We start from the raw sequence: 23,579 nt of genomic DNA, 5'->3' as shown, positions 1-23,579 counted from the left end.
CTCCTGGTCCGTGAGCAACAAAAATTCGTCTGAAAGTGTGGCATCCTCTCATTCTCTGTGCTTTCACTGGGAGCTACAATCCCGAGCTGCTAGTGATCAGCCATCTAGGATCTCTCACCTAAGGTCAAAGGATACTTTGACCTTAGGGAATTTGATTGTTAGATGCCTTGATGCAGTCTTCTTTGTGTTAAATCTGCTTGGTGTTCCTTCTTGGTGTAACCTTCTTGTACTTGAATGTTGATATCTTTCTCCAGGTTTGGGAAGTTCTCTTTATTATTCCTTTGAATAAACTTTATATGCCTATCTTTTTCTCGACCTCCTCTTTAAGGCCAATAACTCTTAGATTTATCCTTTTGAGCCTGTTTTCTAGATCTTGTAGGTATACTTCATTGCTTTTTTTCTTTTCTCTCCTGTGTTTTCAAATAGCCTGTCTTCAACTCCCTGGTTTAAGCAATTCTTCTGCCTTAGCCTCCTGAGTAGCTGAGATTACAGGCACATGTCACCATGCCCAGCTAATTTTTATATTTTTAGTAGAAATGGGGTTTCACCATATTAGCTAGGATGGCCTCGATTTCCTGACCTTGTGATCCACCTGCCTTAGCTTCCCAAAGTGCTGGGATTACAGGCCTGAGCCACCTTGCCAGGCCTAGTTTTTGTCTTTAAATCTATTTTGTCTGATGTAAGTATAGCTATTCCTACTCTTTTTTTGGTTTCCATTGGCATGGAATATCTTGTTCCATCCTTTTAATTTCAGTCCGTATGTATCTATATGAGTGAAGTGTGTTTCTTTTAGGCAACAGATCATTAGGTCTTGTTTTCATCTATTCAGCCACTCTATGTCTGTTTTTTGGAGAGTTTAGTCTATTTGCATTCAATATTATTATTGATAAATAGGAACTTACTCCTGCCATATTGTTATTTGTTTTTCTGTTTTTATTTATTGCGGCCTTCTCTTTCTTCTTTCCTTCCCTCTTGTCCTCTTTTTAGTGAAGGTGATTTTCTCTGGTGGTATGCTTTAATTTCTAGCTTTTTATTTTTCATATATCTGTTGTATGGTTTTTGATTTGTGGTTACTATGAGGCTTGCAAATACTATCTTAAAACCACTGTTTTAAAGTGATGACAATTTAACATTGATTGCATAAACAAACATGCAAAAAGAAAACTTATAAAAACTCCACACTTCAACTTTGTCACCCCACTTTTTAATGTTTTATTGTTTCTCTTTATGTCTTGTTAAACTTTCTATGTCTTGAAAAGTTGTCATAGTTATTATTTTTGATTGGCTCATCATTTAGTCTTTCTACATAAGAGAAGTTTACACACCACAATTACAGTTTATACTATTCTGTGGGCTTACTATTACCAGTGAGTTTTGTACCTTTAGGTGATTTCTTCTTCATCATTAACATCCTTTTCTTTCAGATTAGAGAATTCCCTTTAGCATTTCTTATAGGACAGGTCTGGTGTTGATGAAATCCCTCAGCTTTTGTTTTTCTGGAAAGGTCTTTATTTCTCCTTCATGTTTGAAGGATACTTTTGCCTGATATACTATTCTAGGGTAAAAGTTTTTTTCCTTCAGCACTTTAAATATGCCATACACTCTCTCCTGGCCTGTAAAGTTTCCACTGAAAAGTCTGCTGCCAGATGTATTGGAGCTCCATTGTATGTTATTTCTTTTCTCTTGATGCTTTTAGGATACTTTGACCTTAGGGAGTTTGATTGTTAGATGCCTTGATGCAGTCTTCTTTGTGTTAAATCTGCTTGGTGTTCCTTCTTGGTGTAACCTTCTTGTACTTGAATGTTGATATCTTTCTTCAGGTTTGGGAAGTTCTCTTATATTATTCCTTTGAATAAACTTTGTATGCCTATCTTTTTCTCTACCTCCTCTTTAAGGCCAATAACTCTTAGATTTGTCCTTTTGAGCTTGTTTTCTAGATCTTGTAGGTATACTTCATTGCTTTTTTTCTTTTCTCTCCTCTGTGTTTTCAAATAGCCTGTCTTCAAGCTCACAAATTCTTTCTTCAGCTTGATCAATCCTGCTATTAAGAGACTCTTGCATTCTTCAGCTCCTCAATTGCATTTTCAACTCTAGAATTTCTGCTTGATTCTTTTTAATTATTTTAATCTCTTTGTTTACATTTTTATTTTATTTATTTTATAGAGACAGGGTCTCACTACGTTGCCCAGGCTGGTCTCAAACTCCTGAGTTGAAGTGATCCTCTGGCTTCTGTCTCCCAAAGTGTTAGGATTACAGGCATGAGCCATTGTACCCAGCCTGTTTGTTAAATTTATCTGATAGGATTCTGAATTCCTTCTCTGTGTTATCTTGAATTTCTTTAAGTTTCTTCAAAACAATTATTTGAATACTCTGTTTAAAAGGTCACATATCTCTGTTTTTCCAGGATTGGTTCCTGGTGTCTTATTTAGTTTGTTTGGTGAGGTCATGTTTTCATAGATGGTGTTGATGCTTATAGGTGTTTGTTGGTGTCTGGACCCTGAAGAGTTAAGTATTTATTGTAGTCTTCACATCGTAGTCTGGGCTTGTTTGTGCCTGTCCTTCTTGGGAAGGCCTTCCAAGTATTTGAAGGCACTTGGGTCTCAAGCCCAAGAATGCTGGGTTTTTGCAGACTTATAGAGGTATTGCCTTGGTGATCTTGGATAAGTTCTGGAAGAATTACCCGGATTACCAGGTAGAGACCCTTGTTCTTTTCCCTTATTTTGTCTCAAACAAATGGAATCTCTCTCTTTGTGCTGAGCCACCTGGAGCTGGGAGTGTGGTGATGCAGGCACCCCTGTGGCCGCCACCACTGGGATTGTGCTCAGTCAGATCTAAGCACCACACTGGATCTTGCCCAAGGCCCTTCCCTTCAGGGTGGTGAGTTCTCTCAAGCCACAGGTATGTCTACCAATGCTGTCTGGGAGCCAGGGATTGGAGTAAAAACCTGTGGCTGATTAGCCGGGCATGGTGGCAGGTGCCTGTAATACCAGCTACTCTGGAAGGTGAGGGAGGAGAATCACTTGAACTTGGGAGGTGGAGGTTGCAGTGAGCTGAGATCACACCATTGCACTCCAGCCTGGGTGACAAGAGTGAGCCTCCATCTCAAAAACCAACCAAACAAAACAACTGTGGCTTATCTGGCATTCAAACAACAATGCAAAGTCCTTCCTGCTCTTCCTTCCCCTTTCTCCACAGGAACCTCTCCCTGTGGCCACCACCACCACTGTTCCACAGGGGATTCCACCAGTCCTCTGCTGATGTTAACTTAAAGCCCAGGGGCTCTTCCATTAGCTTGTGGCGAATGCTGGCAGGCCTGGGACTCACTCTTCAGGGCAGTGGGCTCTACTCTGGCCCAGGGAAGGTCCAGAAATGCTCTCCAGGAACGTAGGCCTGGACTCAGGGACCTTAAGAGACTGCTTATTGTTCTGTCCCACTGTGGCTGAGCTGGTACCTGAGGCGCAAGACAAAGTCCCCTTTACTTTTTCCTCTACTCTTCTCAAGCAGAAGGGGTCTCTCCCTATGGGTACCACAGCTGGGAATGTGCTGGGTCACCCCTGAAGCCAGCATGTCTCAGAGCCCAAGGGCCACTGCATACTACCTGGGTATCACTGCTGGTTATCCAGGGCCCAAGGGCTCTTTAGTCTGCAGCTGATGAGTTCTGTGAGTATTGGGTCCTTCCCTTCATGGCAGTGGGTTCCCTTTTGGCTCATGGTGTGTCTGGGAACTAGGGCCTAGAATAGGGGCTTCACGACTCTGCCTAGTTCCCTATCCTACTGTGGCTGAGCTTGGTCCAAGATGCAAGACAAAGTCCTCCTTACTCTTTGCTCTTCTCTCCTTAATCAGAAGGAAGGAGTCACTTTCGTTGTCTCTAGCTTCATTGGGTTGGGGGAGGGATGGTGAAGGCACTCTCTTAGCCATGCCAGCTGGTGCCTTCCTTGGTCAACATACCACCCTAGTCCACTTGCTTTAAGCCCAGCCTAACTAGGAATTGCCTTTCAAGTTTACCTAGGACTCCAGAGCACATCAGCCTACCATGGGGAGGCTTGCTGAAAAACTGAAGTTCCGACTGCTGGGATAGCGATTTCTCTCTGGCTAGAGCTGGTCCAAATACTGTTTCTGTGTGTGGGCACTGCCTGAGCCCAGCATGACTTTATTCTTTGCTGTGACAGGGCATCACTGAATTCAATGTAAGGTCTCCAGCCACTGTGCTCTCCCTTCCCAAAGTGCACAGTTTCTCTCTCCACACTGCAGGGCTGCTGTTGGGTGGTGGGCGATGGGTGAGGGGTGGCGTGGCATCTCTCTTGCCCTCTTCAGTGCCTTTTTTCTTTTTGTAAGACAGAGCCTTGCTGTGTTGCCCAGGCTGGAATGCAGTGGCACAATCTCAGCTCACTGCAGCCTCCGGCTCCTGGGTTCGAGCAATTCTCATGCCTCAGCCTCTCGAGTAGCTGGGATTATGGGCGTGTGCCACCATCCCTGGCTAATTTTTGTATTTTTAGTAGAGATGGGGTCTCGGCATGTAGCCCAGGCTGGTCTCACACTCCTGACCTCAGATGATACACCTGTCTTGGCCTCCCAAAGTGCTGGGATTACAGGCATGAGCCACTGAACTTGGCCCAATGCCTCTTTCAGTGATATGAAGTTAAAACCAGGTACTGTGATTGCTCCCCTGGTTTTTGGTTTTTCTGACAGTGGTTTCTTGTGTGCAAATACTTGTTAAAATGTGATGTTCCAGTGGGGCTGGGAGAAGGCCAGGCCCATCCCTGTCACATCACCTAAGGGGCTCTCTGACCTGAGGGTCTGCAGAAGAGTTGAACAGAGTGAGAGGCGTGAGAAGCCGTAGGGCCGTGTCTCTTCTTGAGCTCTGTGAACTTTTGTCTTCTGAGTCCCTGAGGTACTCCCAAGTGTGGGCATCTAGACCTGAGGCAGGAGGGCAGGATGGAGACAACTTCTTGGCACGTGACCTGTGCCATCACATGGGGCCCTGTGCTTAGAAGGGTCCTGCACTTCATATAATGCCCTTCTGTGGCTGTGTTGAAACTCTTAATCATGTCTTGAGGAAGGATACTGCATTTTCAGGTTGCACTGAATCTCCCACATTATGTAGCTCTTCCTGGGTCAGGAGCTGGGAGAGGGAGAGGCTTGAGGTGAGGGGGGACTCTGGGCTGGATGGGACCTGTGTTCCCCAGGGCTCTGTGCTGCACCTGTCTTAGGAACTGCAGGGTGGTTTGGTCTCATCTGTTCACTCCCAGTGTCCACTGAATGGTGAATCCTTATATAGCAGGGACTGTCCCACTATCCAGGAAAAGCTTACAGTGTGTATACTCACTCAGTGTGTGTGTCAAGCTGGACAGAACCCCACTTTATCCCCGTCTGCTTTGGGAGCTGCAGCAAGGACCCCCTCCTAGGAGTGTTGGTGCCTCTCTACCTGAGTGGTGAGATGAGGAGACCTCAAAGGGCCATCTCAGAGGCAACTCAACAGTGTGGGGGCTGGAGGAGGCCAGGGCTCTGGGGCCCAAGGATATCACACACCTCCTCAGTCTTTTTGAATAGTTTCATCTGTTGTTTTGAAAATCGCATAGGAGGCCGGATGTGGTGGCTCATGCCTGTAATCCCAGCAGTTTTGGAGGCTGAGGGGGTGGATCACTTGAGGCCAGGAATTCAAGACCAGCCTGGCCAACATGGTGAAACCCCATCTCTACTAAAAATACAAAAATTAGCCAGGTGTGGTGGTGCATGCCTGTAATCTTAGCTACTTGGAAGGCTGAGGCAGGAGAGTCACTTGAACCCAGCAGGCAAAGGTTGCAGTGAGCCACGATCACCCCATTGCACTCCAGCCTGGATGACAGAGTGAGACTCTGTCTCAAAAAAAAAAAAAAAAAGATCACACAGGAAACCACACTTACTGTAAATTCTAGCAATATAAGCATGTGTAAAATAAGGTGTCAGATCCCTGACCACACCCCACCCCAATTCTATTTCCAGGATGTAACCGCTGTTTGCATTTGGTGTGAATCTTTCAATAATACTTTCTCATTTGTCCCACTCATTGTTTATACAGCCAAACATTAATGAATTACATTATGACTTGATAACATTGTTTTTGTTTCATAGTGAAGCACCTAAGGTGGACACTTCCTTTCTCAATACATGTGGATTTGCTCCAACTGTGTTTCTTTTTCTGTGTTAGAACTTTTATTTTAGGTTCAGGGGTACATGTACAGATTTATTATATACATAAACTGCATGTCACAGGGGTCTAGTTTACAGATGATTTTGTCACCCAGGTATTAAGCCAATAGGTGTTTCATCTGATCTTCTCCCTCCTCTCACCCTCCACCCTCAAGAAGGCTCCAGTGTCTTTTGTTCTCTTTGTGTCCATGGGTTCTCATCATTCAGCTCCCACTTAAAAGTGAGAACATGTGGTATTTAGTTTTCTGTTCCTGTATTAGTTTGCTAAGGATAATGGCCTCCAGCTCCATCCATGTTCCTGCAAAGGAAATGACCTCATTCTTTTTTATAGCTGTGTAGTATTCCATGGTGTATATGTACCAGATTTTCTTTATCTGGTTTACCATTGATGGACACTTAGGTTGATTCCATGTCTTTGCTATTGTGAATAGTTCTGCAGTGAACATTTGTATGCATGTATCTTTATGGCAGAATGATTTATATTCCTCTGGGTATATACCCAGTAATAGGGTTGTGGGGTCAAATGGTAATTCTGTTTTTAGCTTTTTGAGGAATTGCCACACTGCTTTCCATAATGGCTGAACTAATTTACACTCTCACCAACAGTGTATAAACATTCCCTTTTCTCTCTCTCTGCTCACTTGCCCTTCCTTCCCTCCCTCCTTCCTTCCTTCCTTCCTTCTTCCTTCTTCCTTCTCCCTTTCTTCTCGGAGTTTTGCTCTGTCACCCAGGATCTCAGCTCACTGCCACCTCTGTCTCCCAGGTTCAAGCAATTCTCCTGTCTCAGCCTCCTGAGTAGCTGGGATTACAGGCATGCACCACCACACCCAGCTCATTTTTTGTGTTTTTAGTAGAGACAGGGTTTTACCATGTTGGTCAGGCTGGTCTTGAACTCCTGACCTTGTGATCCACCCACCTCAGCCTCCCAAAGTACTGGAGTTACAGGCATGAGCCACAGTACCCTGCCTGTTTTTTTCTTTTATAGACGGTGTCTTGCTCTGTTGCTCAGGCTGGAGTGTAGTGGCACAGTCTTAGCTCTCTGCAACCTCCACCTCCTGGGTTCAAGTGATTCTCATGCCTCAGCCTCCCAAGTAGCTGGGACTGCAGGTATGCACCACCACACCCGGCTAATTTTTGTATTTTTAGTAGAGTCGAGGTTTCATCCTGTTGGCCAGGCTGGTCTTGAACTTCTGTTCTCAAGTGATCTGCCCTCCTCGGCTTCCAAATTGCTGGGATTACAGGTGTGAGCCACCATGCCTGGCACATTCCTTTTTCTCTGCAACCTCGGCAGCATGTGTTATTTTTTGATTTTTTAATAAGCCACTCTGACTGGTGTGAAATGATATCTAACTGTGGTTTTGATTTGCATTTCTCTAATAATTATTGATGTTGAACATTTTTTCATATGCTTGTTGGCCACATGTATATATTCAAGCTTTTTTTTTTTTTTTTTTTTTTAGACAGAGTCTTGCTCAGTTGCCCAGGCTGGGGTGCAATGGTGTGATCTCCACTCATTGCAACCTCTGCCTCCTGGGTTCAAGTGATTTTCCTGCCTCAGCCTCCAGAGTAGCTGGGATTACAGGCACATGCCACCATGCCTAATATATATATATTTTTGTATTTTTAGTAGAGATGGGGTTTCAGCATGTTGGCCAGGCTGGCCTCAAAACTACTGACCTTGTGATCCACCTGCCTTGGCCTCCCAAAGTGCTGGGATTACAGGCGTGAGCCACTGCACCCGGCCCCTGTTCAAGCTTTTGAAAAGTGTCTATTCATGTTCTTTACCCCAGTTATGTTTTTAAATTGGTTTCCCCTTATTTATTTTATTGGGAGGCTACACTGTGATGCTTTATCCACTCACCTTTTGCTGGATTTGACACTGTGTCCCACTCTTCATATTGACAAGACATTCTGCAGTGACTATACTCGTACACATATCTTTTCTGCATGTGGAATGTTAATCCAGGAACTCATTCATTCAACTCTTAAAAAGTACCCTGTGCCAGACTGTGGGCAGGTCAAGGGCTTTAACAGAGAGAGGGCAGGCACAGTCCTGCCTTCTCAGAGCTCACTGCTCAGTGAGGCTCTCAGGAGTGGGATGGTCATCAAAGTGTATGCACGCTAAATACAAGGAGGCCAGTGCTGGGCATGGTGGCTCAGCTCAAACCTGCAATTTCAGAGCATTGGGAGGCCAAGGCAGGAGGTTTCCTGAGGGTAGGAGTTCAAGACTGCAGTGAGCTCTGATCATGCCACTGTACTCCTGCCAGGGCAACAGAGCGAGACTCCATCTCAACCCCTCCCCCACCCGCCAAACAAAACAAAAAAACACATGGGCCAACATAATGTCATTGTATGTCCTGCAGTCCCATCAGAAATATATGAAGATGCCCATCTTTAATATCCCCACCTTTCTTGGAATAATTATTGGAGTAGAAGGTGCATGTGTTCCTGTGTCTACCTCTGCCCACACACCCACTTACAATTAGTCATCCACCACTTATCCTTTCACTAAGCGGTACCATTATGTATGTGCCTGTGGTGCACCAGGTGCCAGGAGCCCTGAGATGTCCTGAGCAGCTCCCCCTGCTGGTCCTTCCAAGAGTTCTGGTTCCGCAGATGACACACCTGAGCACAGGTGACCCCTGCAGAACCTGTGATTACCACTGAAGGCCAACAGTGATCAGTGGGTATTCTAGAAGGGGCCATCATCTCCATGTACAGGGTCAGGGAAGATGGAAGGGAGCAGGTGGCTGATGACTTTGGCTGTAAGGCAGGTGGACAGGCAGATGTGGGCTCCTGGGAAGGGAAGGAGAGAAAGGGGAGGGGAGGGGAGGGGAGGGAATATAGAGGTTGGAACCTGCCTTCATGGACCAAGAACAGCAGGGAGGTCACCAGGCTGCAGCTGGGGAGGGAAGAAGTGGGGAGTAGTGGGTCAAGGGAGAAGCAGACTGTGATTGACCTTGGGGGCTGGATGGTGAGCAGAAGTGTGTTACGTGTGTCCATCTCTGTCACAGATATGAGGAGGGGTGGGGCTGTGGGTGACACCTGGGTCAGTGGGATTTCCTAGTATCTGCTGTTATCCAAAGCCTCTCCATGTAGAGGGTTAGAATAGATCTGAGGCTGTGTCTGGGGGAAGGGGCTGGTGGTCCGAGTCAGCCTGTGGTGCTTACTGTCCCTAGGGATGGGAGGAGAGGGATGAGGATGCCTCTTTACAGTGAAGCCTTAGGTGTATGGAGCCACAGATGTGTTACCTGGTAACTTTCATCAGATATGTGCCTTGGGTGAGAGTTTCAGGGTTCTGGTGGTTGTTACTGTTATGATGTTTACCTGACAAGGACCCAGGTATCCAGGGATCCAGAGCACAAGGCCCCTGGTGAGGGAAGGGTCAGATGAGGCTGAGCAGGTTCAAGTGGTCAAAGTGGGAGTGACTCCTGGAGAGACAGAGTCTCAACTCTTCCTGTCAGGAGCTGTGGCTGTGTCCAGGAGACATGACAAGGGTGACCCAGGACACTGAGTGAGTCATTGAGACATTGAGGGTGAGGACAAGGCAGAGAGGACCCTGGTGACTGCTCAGATGTAGGATGTGAGGAGGGCTCTGACTCATGCAAGTTAGAGGATCCCCCCACCCTTGAACCCAAGGTGACCCTTACATTAGGCATCCTGAGTGCTGTATGTGCCCAGCAGGGACACTGGATTGGCTGGACCTCAGTCCCTGTAAGGGCAGGGCTGGTCTATAGGACCAGAGTCTTCTCTGTGGGTGTGATGTGGGTGGGAATGAGCAAGATGGGGGTGATAAGGCTTGGCTTGGAGGAGCTGGTAGCGGAACCTCGGGGCTTGGGTCACCTCAGCTTCCCAGGGGCTCAGGTGGGGCTGGAGAAGCAGGATGCTGTGCACAGGGGGTGCTCCAGGCTGGGTGGTGTGTGTGGTTCCAGGGTCACACAAGAGGGTCACAAATTAATCATGAAAAGTTTCCACTTTTTGTAGGCAGAGACAGTGGCCTGAGTGTCAGAGGGAGGAAGATGCATCATGAGGCAGGAGCAGGCTCTCAGCCTAGAGACCACACCCTGGGTGCAGCAATCAGCCCTGGAGGGAGTGGCAACAGATGTGCCTACAACCCTAATGTTCAGGCACATGCAACACATGTTCCTCCCTCATTGCATCTTATGTGGATTAGAATGGGCAGTGATATAGTTTCACTGTGTCCCCACCCAAATTTTTATCTTGGATTGTAATTCCCATAATTCCCACATGTTGTGGGAGGGACATGGTGGGAGGTGCTACATTTATTATTATTTATTTAATACTATTTTTTTTCTAAATAAATGTAGTTTACAAAACATCCTTGTTCAAGCAGGGCACGATGGCTCACACCTGTGATCCCAGCTACTCGAGAGGCTGAGGTGGGAGGATGGCATGAGGCCAGGATTTTGAGACAAAACATCCTTGTCTTATGCAATATTGTCCATGAAATTACAGATTTGATGTGTGCTTAAATGTTTTTCTAACATGCATTAAAATAAACACATAAGTATTAAAATTATAAAACAGCTTATTTAACTTTCACCTAAAATCAGTTTTGAGAAATGCTGACACAGTGGCATAAGCATGGACTTTGTATCCAGATAGACCCGGGGTCAGCTGCTGGCTCTGTCACTTAACTGTGTTGACTTGGACAAGTCACTTGGCTGCCTTGATTCCCTGATTTGTAAAAGGAGGATGGTAAAATCTACCTTGCAGAGTTGTTGGGAATAAATGAGCGGCTGTGGAAGCCCAGTGCCCAGGCAGATATTGAGTACATGTTGGTTACCATCATGGTTATTGCTGTGGAGTTATTTTCCAAAGGGAGTGTCTATGCTGGACTATTGGGCTGTGGCTTTCTGCTGATGTGTATGTGTGAAGAAGTTACTTTCACTTGTTAGGACTTGTGGTGCATCTGTCATTATTTTCATGTCAGTTTTTTTTTTTTTTTTAAATGGGAATTGAAAACCTCTTTTATGCCAATAATAGTGCTTAACAATGGAGACAGGAAGGAATAAGGGAAAAAAATAACAAACAAGCAGCCAACCAATATTTCATTTAAACCTATGAAATGCTATGCAATTATTGAGGAGTGATCTACTTGCAACTATGTAGTCACTTCCGGAATAGGTGTGATATGGTACTGATAAGAATGCATGTTTTGTGTATTTGTAGTGGAGAGTTCTATAAATGTTTACTAAGTTTACTTGTTCCGAGTCTGAATTCAAGTCCTGGATATCCCCGTTAACTCCCTATCTCGCTGATCCGTCTAATATTGACAATGTGATGCTACAGTCTCCCACCATTATTGTGTGGGAGGCCAAGTCCCCCTATAAGTCATCAAGAACTTGTCCCATATATCTGGGTGCTCCTGCATTGGGTGCGTGCACATACAGGACCGTCAGCTCTTCTTGTTGCATTGATCCCTTTACCACTATGCAATGTCCTTTCCTGCCTCCCCCGATCTCCGTTGCCTTAAGGTCCATTCCGTCAGAGGTAAGAATTGCAACTCCTGCCTTTCATTTATTTATTTATGTTTGCTCTCCGTTTGGTTGGCAAATCCTCCTCTGTCCCCCCGAGTCCCCGTGTATCATTGCATGTGAGATGGGTCTGGATACAGTGTACCGATGGGTTTTGGCTTTTTATCCAGTTAATAATATATATGAGTTTAATACTGCCATTTGATGCTAGCTGGATATATTTTTGGAAAGGTTGATACTGGTTGTTCGTTTATATGTGTAGTGCTTCTTTCAGAAGCTTCTGCAAAGCTGGCCTGGTGATGGTAAAATCTCTAAGTACTTGCTTGTTTGCAAAAGATTTTATTTTTCCTTTGCTTTTGAAGCTCAGTTTGGCTGGATATGAAATTCTGGGTTGAAAGTTCTTTTCTTTAAGGATGTTGAATATTGGCCCCCACTCTTTTCTGGCTTGTAGGGTTTCTGCTGAGAGATCTGCTGTAAGTCTGATAGGCTTCCCTTTGTGGGTAACCTGACCTTTCTCTCTGGCTGCCCTTAGTATTTTCTCCTTCATTTCAACCCTAATGAATCTGACGATTATGTGCCTTGGGGTTGGTCTTCTTGAGGAATATCTTTGTGGTGTTCTCTGTATTACCTGGAGTTGAATATTGTCCTGTCTTACTAGGTTGGGAAAGTTTTCCTGGATAATCTCCTGAAGAGTATTTTCCAACTTGCATTCATTCTCTTGGTCACATTCAGGTACATCTATCAAATGTAGATTAGGTCTTTTCACATAGTCCCATATTTCTTGGAGACTTTGCTCATTCCTTTTTATCCTTCTCTAATCTTGACTTCTCGTTTTATTTCGTTAAGTTGGTCTTCGAACTCTGATATCCTTTTTTCTGCTTGATCAATTCGACTGTTAAAACTTGTGCATTCTTCACGAAGTTCTCGTGTTGTGTTTTTCAGCTCCATTAATTCACCTATATTCCTCTCCAAATTGTCTATTCTTGTTAGCATTTCGTCAAACCTTTTTTCAAAGTTCTTAGTTTCTTTGCATTGGGTTAGAACAAGTTCTTTTAATTCACAGAAGTTTCTTATCATCCACCTTCTGAAGCCTACTTCTGATAATGGAACACACTCGTTCTCCATCAGGGCTTGTTCCGTTGCTGATGAGGAACTGTGATCACCTGTGGAGGGAGAGGCATTCTGATTTTGGGTATTCTCAGCCTTTTTACGCTGGTTTCTTCCCATCATTGTACATTTATCCACCTATCGTCTTTATAATTTCCGACTTTCAAATTAGGTTTCTGAGTGGACGTCGAACTTGTTGATTCCCAGCGCCGAAATCTGAGCAATCCACTGTGCCGGCCAAAACAGCGGTGTTAAGATTGATGGTGCTTTTCTGCCCGGGAATCGGCCAAAAGGGGACCCGGTCCCGCTCACTCTGCACCAAGAACCGCCGCGCTGAGGCGCCAGCAAAACCGCCGTGCCGGCCACAAGAGTCGCGCTAGCAACCCGTGGGGCTCCTCTGCTGGGAATCTCCTGGTCCGTGAGCAACAAAAATTCGTCTGGAAGTGTGGCGTCCTCTGGTTCTCTGCACTTTCACTTGGAGCTACTATCCCGAGCTGCTAGTGGTCAGCCATCTTGGATCTCTCTTCCTCATGTCAGTTTTACTACCTCTTTGCTCTGCGATTTTGGTCAAGTTGCCCAACTTTTCTGTGCCTCATTTACCTAATCTGCAAAATGTGGGTAACCGTAAACTACTGTGGATGTGTATTTCCCAGATCTGACCACTAGAGGGCACAGAAGCACCAGCACCTACTAACCATGGGCATATCAGTTCCCATGGTCTGCAAACATCATTCTCCCATGAAAGGAACCAGGGATCCCAGGAGAAATAGCTGATTCCAGGGCTGGGTCAGGAAAGCATAGAGGAGCCTGGAGCTTCTTGTGGGGCTAGAAAGTAAGGAACTACATGGAAAATGATGGGGATGTGTTGAAAGTTCACAGATTTCCAAGGAGCTCTCAATGGTCAATTTTCAGACAGTATGAACAACATAATAAATAATGATAGCAATGGATTCCAGTTCATAAATACCCACGAGCCCATGCTAATATAAATAAATGATTGAATAAATAAATAAATGAGGGAGCAGAAACAGCTTTTTCTTGTAGCAGAATTCCAGTTAATAAATGTAGAAGGAGTGATGGAAATAGAAAATCACTATTTGGCTAACACCACAGTTATTGTTATTTGTAGGCTAGGATCGTCATGGAATAGGAAAGAACCTGGAATATCAGCACTTACTGAACTTGACACCTATTTCATAGACTTTAGGAAAAGAGGCAGGAGTGAGAACAGGTGGTGTGATTTTGTTTTCCTGAGAGGAGGGAAGAGGCAAGCCATGAGTCAAAGCCCTTTGATTTTTGTTTGACCGTTCTTCCCTCTGTGTTTTCACATTATCCCGGCCTGTTGCCTTGTCACAGAGTTGGTTGTGGACTTTGCTACTGCAGGGTTTATAAAGCACCTACAGGGCCAGGGACTGTGCCAGGCAGTGGAGCCTGTGTGAGTTGAAGGCTCAGGCTGGGCCTAAGCTTGGTCTGATGCAAACCACCGATGTGACTTCTTTCTGGAAAATTCTAAAAATAATCTCTGCCTTCAGGAGGCTCAAGTCTAATGAGGGAGTTGACATCCAGTTCATAAAGCCTAGAGATATAAGTGCAGTCATCTCTCAAAGTGGCAGGAGTGCAGGGGACTGAGAGGGACTCTGGGTTAGGCAGAACTCAAGCTGGTCTCACAGGGTGTGGGAGGATTTGGTTTGGTGGAGGGCAGCAAGGAGGGCTGTGCAGAGCAGGGGCGTGTTATAGGAGAGGCGCCCCTGGAGCTCTTTGCATGGGGATCTTTGAGGACAGGGCTGTTTGTGTTCATTTTTGTATTTCCTGAACATACACAGGGCCTGGCACTTTGGGAGTATTCTATAATGATTGTTGAATGGGATGACGGTTTTGTAACCTGTCAGCTGGGCCTGGTGTGTTAGAAAATATGCGAAAGTGCAGCCCATGAGCAGAAAGAAAATCTTACTGAAAAGCGATCCCATGTACGCATGGAGCCTGGTGGGGCCGCTTTACTTATGCTGCTGAGTTCTCATCAGTCCACACCGAGGCCACCGCAGGGGCTGGGAGCTCCTCCTGAGACCTTCCTCCGGGTCTCACAGTCTCTACACCTCTGTTCTCCCAGGTCCTGCTCCCTGTCAGTTCACTCCATCTCATTTTCCCCTCCAAGCACTTGGGGTGGGTGTCGCATTCTGTGTCCCATTGGAGGGGGCTTCGGGTCCCTCAGGTCCATTGATTAAAACACCTCTATGTTGTCAAGAGTCTCTCTGATGTACAGAGGCCCTCCCTCCCCCAGGAAGGAGGTAAGGGGAAGTTAGGAGAAAACCCCGTCCTGCCTGGGTTACTTATTTCCTTATTCCACAGTGTACTTGGTAGACGTTCAAAAATATGTGTTGACTTTGTCCATAATTCACATGGATCTAATGTAGTCATTTATTCACACATATGTTCAGTGAGGCTTTGAGCACCTGGTGTGTGCCTGGTATTTGCTAGTTGGTGGATGCTGAGAAGATCAGGTGTGCTGCTGTCTCTGAGGAGCTCTCACTATGCACTTGGACTTAGGGTGACTGAATCCACCTGCTCCACTTTACAGACGTGGAAATTAAAGTGCAGGGAAGTTATAGGATTAGTTCAGCAACATGGTCACTAGCCTCGAAGTTACAGGACTAAAGCAAGTTTCCTGACTTGCTGGATTTTCTGTTAGTGTGCAGCCACCTGGCTGCTGCAGGTGCAGACAGCGGTGAGCTCCGATAGCAGAGAGAACGTTCAGAGTGAAGTCGGAGCCCTGAGCACCCTGGATTAGCCAGGAGGACATGCCGGGTCCAGCTGTGACCGCACAAAGGACCATTGGGGACATTGACATTCTCTTTTTCACTTTGAGCTTGAAATGAGGAAAACTGATCCCAGAAAAAACCAAGAGTGGAAGGTATTTCACAGGGGATTGGTGAGATGGGTCAGAAAAGCCTGTGTGATGATCTGTCATGGCATTTCTCACTGAATGGTAATGGTCTGGTTTTGAGTGGGTTCCATCTGTAGCCTGGAGCTCTTCGAGGCAGGGACCAGGTGTGATTCACCTTTGTCTCACCAGTGACAGTACACTGCAGACTCCGATAAATACTTCTTACAAAATAAAACTGAGCAAAAAGTAGACACCTGCACAGGTGTGGGATGACTGAGCAGCAGCACAAGCAGGAAAAGTCAGCGTCCTCAGGTCAGCTGGTATGGCATTTAGCTGCTAGATAGGGATGAGGTGCCAGGATGGGGACAGAGGTCCTGTGGCTCTGCTGCTCTGGGGACACCCCTAGGATTCGGAGTGTCTGCTGTGGTTGCTGCACTTCACTTGCCCATGGGAAAGTGATCATAGGGCGTGGGGCTTCAGGTCACCCCACATGGCAAATGGCTGAGGGAAGATGGGTGGGTGGTGCATGGGGAGAGTTTACCCATATTTGCAGGTTGGTTGTATGAAAAGGTGTTAAACTTATTTCAGCCTGTGGAGAGGAGGATGAGGATTGGTGAGCATGTATCAGACACATTTTGACTCAAGATGAAAAAGAACTGTCACAGTAAAGGAAGTTCCATTGGAAAATTGCAAGTTTACTGGCAGAATTTAAGCCAGGGCTGGGTGTCTGAAAATACCTGGTAGAGTGATTTCTGAGGTTACAAGGGCAGAGCTGGGCTTGGAATGTGATTTCCCACGGATATCACATATTAAGTATTATAAAAACTGCCCTTTGCAATTGGACATTGCTCAGTGATTCAGGCTGAGCTCTCTGTGACAGTTATTTTCAGTCATTGTGGGCAGTTGTGATTCTCATATCCAGTCTGTGACTTGGACTTTACCAAGTACCTCTGTTCTTGCCCCTGCCTGCCCTATCCTCTCCTTTACCTCTAAGAGTTAAGATACATTACTGGTGATGGCCACAAGGTGGCAATGCTGCCTCTCTGGTGTTTTCTTTCTTTTTCTTTTTTTCTTTTTTTTTCTTTTTTTGAGGCGAAGTCGCGCTTGTCGCCAAAACTAGAGTGCAGTGGCTGATCTCAGCTCACTGCAACATCCGCCTCCTGTATTCAAGCAATTCTCCTGCCTCAGCCTCCTGAGTAGCTGAGACTACAGGCACGTGCCACCACGCCCTGCTAATTTTTTGTATTTTTAGTAGAGATGGGACTTCACCGTGTTAGCCAGGATGGTCTTGATCTCCTGACCTTGTGATCCACCCTCCTTGGCCTCCCAAAGTGCTGGGATTACAGGCGTGAGCCACGATACCTGGCCACCTCTGGTGTTTTCTAAAACCTCTACCTGAATGCAGGCAAGCCTAAGAAGCTTTCAGCATTAAGAAAAGGTCACAAATGAGGTGAAAGGGGAACTTTATTATCCTTTTTCTCTTGTGAGGTGATACAGTTGAGATGAGTGTGAAATAGTTGCATTTTGAACTGGAAGACACCGGAGAGAACTGCTTCACAACCTTAATGTGTTCATGGAACACCTGAAGATCTTGATTATATACGGAGTCTGATTCTTCTAGTGGGGCCTGAGACTCTCAATTTCTAAGGAGCTTTTGGATGATGTCATTACTGCTGGTTGGTCCACCACACTTTGAGTAGCAAGGCTTGAGGGTCATTTGGAGATGAATTCTCACTCCACGTGATTTAAGGCTGAAGACAGACCACAGTGCAGAGAGAGAATATAACCTGCCCTCCTTAGCCATGCCCTTACTGCATGACTTTCTGCACTTCAGTGCGGGGCTTCAGCTTCTCCGTTCAGTCCTTGCTCCACGCATCACGTGGCCCCTTCACTGTTGGTGGCATCACTTTACCTGAGGAACCCAGGGCCCCATTTTCACCACCCACTGATCTTGGCCCAAGGTTTCACTTTGACTGGTTCTGCCCTTACTCAAAACCTTCAGGAGCTCTTCTATAATCACAAGATCAAGTTCGAACGTCTGTGTCTACTGTTCATGCCTCTACAACATGTGATTCCCCCTTTACCAAGCTTACCTAACTTGCCTGTTTGTAAACTGGCTCTGCTCCGGCTCTCCCTGCTCCTTCCTGTTCCCTACACTTACTTCATTCAGGTCCCTCAATGGTAGTGGTGGCGGCATGGGCGCTGGTGTCAGACTCACCAACTTTCTAATCCCACATCCGCCATCAACCTTGGGAAGTTACTTCCCCTTTCTGAGGATGAGCATCCTCCTCTGAAATAATTTCATGTGCCGGTTGAGAGAGTAAATAAAATAACATCTGCAAGCCCACTCTCATTACTGGGACCCTCTTCAAAACTAGTATCTACAGTGGTGCCTGACATGTGGTTCCCTGGCTTAGGTTTCTCCATGTCTCTGCTTTCCTGAGGCTGAACCATTCAGGGCCTAACCTGAATCCTGTCTCTTTTGTGACTATTTCTGACCCAGTTGATCCCTTGCTTCTATAAATTGTTTCACTCATGTATTGGCATTTAATCATGTGCCAGTCCTCTCAGTGAGACCCTACAGGGAGGCTGGAAGCGTACTGGCTATGTGAGAATTGAAGGGTAATTGAGTGAGTTCTTTTCTTACTATCCCCTGAGTGTTAGAGCTGCCATCTCTTTTTTTCAGCTATTGCCAGCAGCAATTCCTCCTGCACCAGCAGCACCAGACCCTGGCAGGCCTGTGAATACCTTAGGCCTGTGATTGCTCTTGTCAGGGTCCTTCCTGCCTCTGGGTTTTAGTGAAATTGGCGTTTTATTTTGCATGTTTTCAGATGGCCCCTCTGAGGAGGTGATTGACGCTATCCCTTTATGGAAACGCTAAGATAATAACTCTAAGGAAGTTGAGCACAGTATTTTCTAACTTAAACAGCTTGGTGGCAGATGTGTATACTTTCCTATTTCATAAAATTTACAACAGATTCAGAAGAGATTACAGACAAAGGACCAAATGGGGAGGACAGGTTTAAGGGAGGTCATGTACTTTCAGTCTGGATTCTGTGAACTGTTTATTCAACTCTATGTGGAAATGTGCATCTTTGCATATGTGGTTACATATTTGTATCACATGATTTGTAATTCTGTCCCTGTCAGTGGCAATTAGGAGCTCATGTCAGGCTTAAGATAATAAAATATATGGGTGTGCACTATTACTGAAGCCAGGTTTCTGATATCTGGAGAGAAAATAGGCCAGTAGGAGGGCTGGTCACTTTACTTGATGTCCTGTGCACTCTCTCTCCCTCCTCTGCCCCTCTTTCTCTTTTGACACAGATTCTCACTCTGACATCCAGGCTGGAGTGTAGTGGAGTATGTATATAGCTCACTTTAACCTCCACCTCTTGGACTCAAGCAGTCCTCCATGTCAGCTTCCTGATTAGCTGGGACCACAAACACATCCCATCATGCCAAGCTATTTTTTTGTTTTGTTTGTTTGTCTGTTTTTGTCGAGATGGGGTTTTACCATATTGCCCAGGCTGATCTCGAACTCCTGAGCTCAAGTGATCTAGTCGTTTTTGTCCTCCTCAAATGCTGGGATTACAAGTGTGAGCCACTATACCTGGCCCTGCCTTCTCTTTTTATTAGACAGCAGTCTACTCACTCATCATGTTCCCAATGAGAGGATTTTTAACCTTCCCATTTTCCTACCAGGGGTCTATGCCAAGTCCATAGATACTTATTTGTGTCTAGAACTGGATGTTCTTTGTAAAAAAAGAAACCCAAGGAATGACTTCCTAGCTGATTTTCAGGATTCTAATCTTCATTTTCTAAACTTTAGGTTTCCATCCCTGGATACCGGTTAGAATCACTTGTAGGGTGTTTAAAACCTACTAATACCTGTGCCTTTCCCAAGTGTGTCTGATTAGATTGGTGCATAGTGTGGCCCAAGCATTGGTTGTTTAAGACTGCTTCTGAGCTGGGTGCGGTGGCTCACGCCTGTAATCCCAGCACTTTGGGAGTCCGAGGTGGGTGGAGCACGAGATCGAGAGATCGATACCATCCTGGTCAACATGGTGAAACCCTGTCTCTACTAAAAATACAAAAAATTAGCTGGGCATGGTGGTGCGTGCCTGTAATCCCAACTACTCAGGAGGCTGAGGCAGGAGAATTGCCTGAACCCAGGAGGCGGAGGTTGCTGTGAGCCTAGATCGCGCCATTGCACTCCTGCTTCTGGCTGGGCACAGTGACTCATGCCTGTAATCCCAGCACTTTGGGAGGCCGAGGTGGGTAGATCACGAGGTCGGGAGTTCGAGACCAGCCTGAGCAGCATGGTGAAACCCTGTCTCTACTAAAAATACAAAAATTATCTGGGTGTGGTGGCATGTGCCTGTAATCCCAGCTACTTAGGAGGCTGAGGCAGGAGAATCGTTTGAACCAGGGAGGTGGAGGTTGCAGTGAGCCGAGATTACACCACTGCATTACAGCCTGGGCAACAAGAGTGAAACTCCATCTCAAAAAAAAAAATGCTTCCAAGGAAAATGGTCACTTTATTGTGGAGGAATTTTAGCCCAGGGCTCAAAGTTAACGTCCCATTAATTAGAGTTATCAACATCGTATGGTATCCTAGTATAATGGATGGAGAACACACAAAACCACATCTTTGGTTTTCTTGCCCAAAGTGCCTAAGCTGAGTATAATCATGAGAAGAAATTAGAAACATTTAAACAAAGGCTAATTCTACAAACTAACTCACCAATACTTTTCAACATTTTAAGGTCATACATGCAAAAGAAATTCTATGGAACTGTTGCAGATTAAAGGAGACTGAGAGGACAGAACAATGAGATACAGTGTGTGATCTGACGTTGGACCCTGGTCCAGAAAGAGGACATTAGGGGAAAGATAGAGAGGATTTGAATATGGTCTGTAGATTCATTCGTTGTATGATGTCAGCAATAATTTATTGATTTTAATGTTGGCACTGTGGTTATCTAAAACAATATTTGGGGAAGTTGAGTGAAAAGTATATGGGGACTCTGACTAGTTTTGGAACATTTTTGAAAGTCTGAAATAATTTCAAAATGAAAAGTTTGAAAAAAAAAAAAGAAGAAATCTAGATATGTCTATTAAGTTGCCAGAGCTGAAGACCATTTCCCAAGTTACCTTGCCTAATGTTGTCAGTGTAATCTTCCTGGAAATGCTGTTTGTCATGTTTGTGACCTTCTCAAAGCTTTCCAGTGACTTCTCTTATCTGTTGGATGAAGTTCTCATTCCTTAGGCTGCCATTCGGAGCCCTCACAGCCTGGCCCCAATCTACTCCCTTGATTTACATTGAAGGACCTGACCCACATTTTACTTTCTCATTTCCAAACATTTTCTAGTTCTTTTCCTTGTTCATATCATACCCTTGTCTGTCTTCTCAGTCTCCTGAATTGTTCTTTGTCCTAAGGCCCATTTCAGACCCTCTTCACTGAAGCCTGTATGGTTATTTCTGTTAGAATCAGTTATCTTTCCTTTCTTTGAATTCTTGTAGGTACAATGGTGTGGAGTGAAACATGAGTTTTATTTAATTATTATCATGTTTTAGAAAAAAAAATCAATGTATTCTGCTAATTGAAAGCTTTTCTTTCTTTTTTTTTTTTTTAGACTGAATCTTGCTCCGTCACCCAGGCTGGAGTGTAGTAGCGCGATCTCGGCTCATTGCCAGCTTCCGACTCCCTGGTTCAAGTGATTCTCCTGCCTCAGCCTTCTGAGTAACTGGGATTTCAGGTACAAGCTACCATGCCCAGCTGATTTTTTGTATTTTTAGTAGAGACGGGGTTTCACCATGTTGGCCAAATGGTCTCAATCTCCTGAGCTCGTGATTTGCCTGCCTCAGCCTCCCAAAGTGCTGGGGTTACAGGTGTGAGCCACCGCGCCTGGGCTAAAAGTTTTTCTTTAAAAAAAAATCTTTATAGTAGAATGATTTATAATCCTTTGGGTATATACCCAGTAGTAGTGGGATTGCTGGGTCAAATGGTATTTCTATTTCTAGATCCTTGAGGAATTACCACACTGTCTTCCACAATGGTTGCACTAATTTACACTCCCACCAACAGTGTAAAAGCGTTCCTATTTTGGTTGGGGAGGGATAACATTAGGAGAAATACCTAATGTAGATGACGGGGGGATGGAGGCAGCAAACTATCATGGCACGTGTATACCTATGTAACAATCCTTGCAAGATCTGCACATGTACCCCAGAACTTAAAGTATAGTAATAAAAAAATACAAAAAAACTTAAAATTTTGATTGGAGAAGGATTAGAGGTTAAATTGTTGGTGTTTGAATTTTATCGTGGTTTAAAAAACTTTTATTTTAGGTTCAGGGTACGTGTGCAGTTTTGTTATGTAGGTAAACACTTGTTACAGGGGTTTGATGTACAAATTATTTCATTACCCAGATACTAAGCCTAGTACCAGTAGTTATTTTTTCTGCTCCTCTTCTAACTCCCACCCTCTGCCCTCTTGTAGGCCCCAGTATCTGTTTTCCCCCCTTTTTTTGTCTGTATGTTCTCATCATTTAGCTCCCAGTTATAAGTGAGAACATGCAGTATTTGGTTTTCTGTTTCTGTGTTAGCTTGCTAAGGATAATGTCCTCTAGCTCCATCCATGTTCCTGGAAAAGAGATGACCACATTATTTTTTATGGCTGCATAGTATTCTGTGGTGTATATGTACCGTATTTTAAAAATGCGGTTTTCCATTGATGGGCATTTCGATTGACTCCATGTCTTCTCTATTGTGAACAGTGCTGCAGTGAACACTCATGTGCACGTGTCTTTATGGTAGAATGATTTATATTCCTATGGTTATATACCCAGTAATGAGATTGCTGGGTCAAATGGTAGTTCTGATTTTAGCTCTTTGAGGAATTGCCACACTACTTTCCACAATGACTGAACTAACTGACACTTCCACCAGCAGTGTATAAGCATCCCCTTTTCTCTACCACCTTGCCAGCATGTTATTTTTTTGATGTTAGCCATTCTGACTGGTGTGAGATGGTATCTCATTGTAGTTTTGTTTGCATTTCTCTAATGATCAGTGATAGTGAGCTTTATTTCCTATGCTGTTGGCCACATGTATGTCTTCTTTTGAAAAGTGTCTGTTGACTGGGTGTGATGGCTCACATCTGTAATCCTAGCACTTTGGGAGGCTGAGGCAGGTGGATCACTTGAGGTCAGGAGTTCAAAACCAGCCTGGCCAACATGGTGAAACTCTATCTCTATTTAAAGTGCAAAAAAAAAAAAAAAAAAAAAAAAAAAATAGCCAGGCGTACACCTGTAATCCCAGCTACTTGGGAGGCTGAGGCAGGAGAATTGCTTGAATCTGGGAGGCAGAGGTTGCAGTGAGCTGAGATCATGCCAGTACACTCCAGCCTGTGACAGAGTGAGACTCCATACAAAAAAAGAAAAAAAAGAAAAGTGTCTGTTCATGTCCTTTGCCCACTTTTTAATGGAGTTGTTTTTTTCCTATAAGTTTGTTTAAGTTCCCTATAGATGCTGGATATTACATTTTTGTCAAATGCATAGTTTGAAAATACGTTCTCCCATTCTGTAGGTTGTCTGTTTACTCTGTTGATGGTGTCTTTTGCTGGAAGCATGAGTTTTAGATTCAGAAATATGTGAGTCTGAGTCCTGGTTCCACCTTTTATCGGTGAGATAAGCGACAAGTTAATTGATGTCTTGGAATAGAGGGATAATAGTGCCTTCTTAAAGGGTCATTGTGAACGTTGCATGAGGTGCAGACATAAAGGTCCCAAGCATGTAGCAGATTACTTCCTTTTCATTTTTGTAGCTCACTGGCTCTACTAATCATCACTGGCTGTGAACATGCATCAAAAGGCAAAAATCCAACTAATGTAAATATA

At 44.9% G+C, this 23,579-nt stretch overlaps 1 long non-coding RNA gene across 1 annotated transcript in view; it reads left to right on the top strand.

Moving 5' to 3' along the window:
- The window catches only part of LOC105723483 (uncharacterized), a 126,798-nt gene that overhangs the window by 98,632 nt on the left and 4,587 nt on the right, over positions 1–23,579 (top strand). Inside the window, exon 4 of the long non-coding RNA XR_001108834.2 lies at positions 21,316–21,438. This is a non-coding gene — a long non-coding RNA (uncharacterized LOC105723483). The remainder of the gene's footprint in view (positions 1–21,315; positions 21,439–23,579) is intronic.

This window comes from Aotus nancymaae, unplaced genomic scaffold (assembly GCF_030222135.1).
Source record: "Aotus nancymaae isolate 86718 unplaced genomic scaffold, 86718_ANA_hifiasm-v0.15.2.pri h1tg000028l, whole genome shotgun sequence".
NCBI lineage: Eukaryota > Metazoa > Chordata > Mammalia > Primates > Aotidae > Aotus > Aotus nancymaae.
The sequence above is the reverse complement of the archived record's forward strand: the minus strand, read 5'-3'. Positions and strand labels throughout refer to the sequence as shown.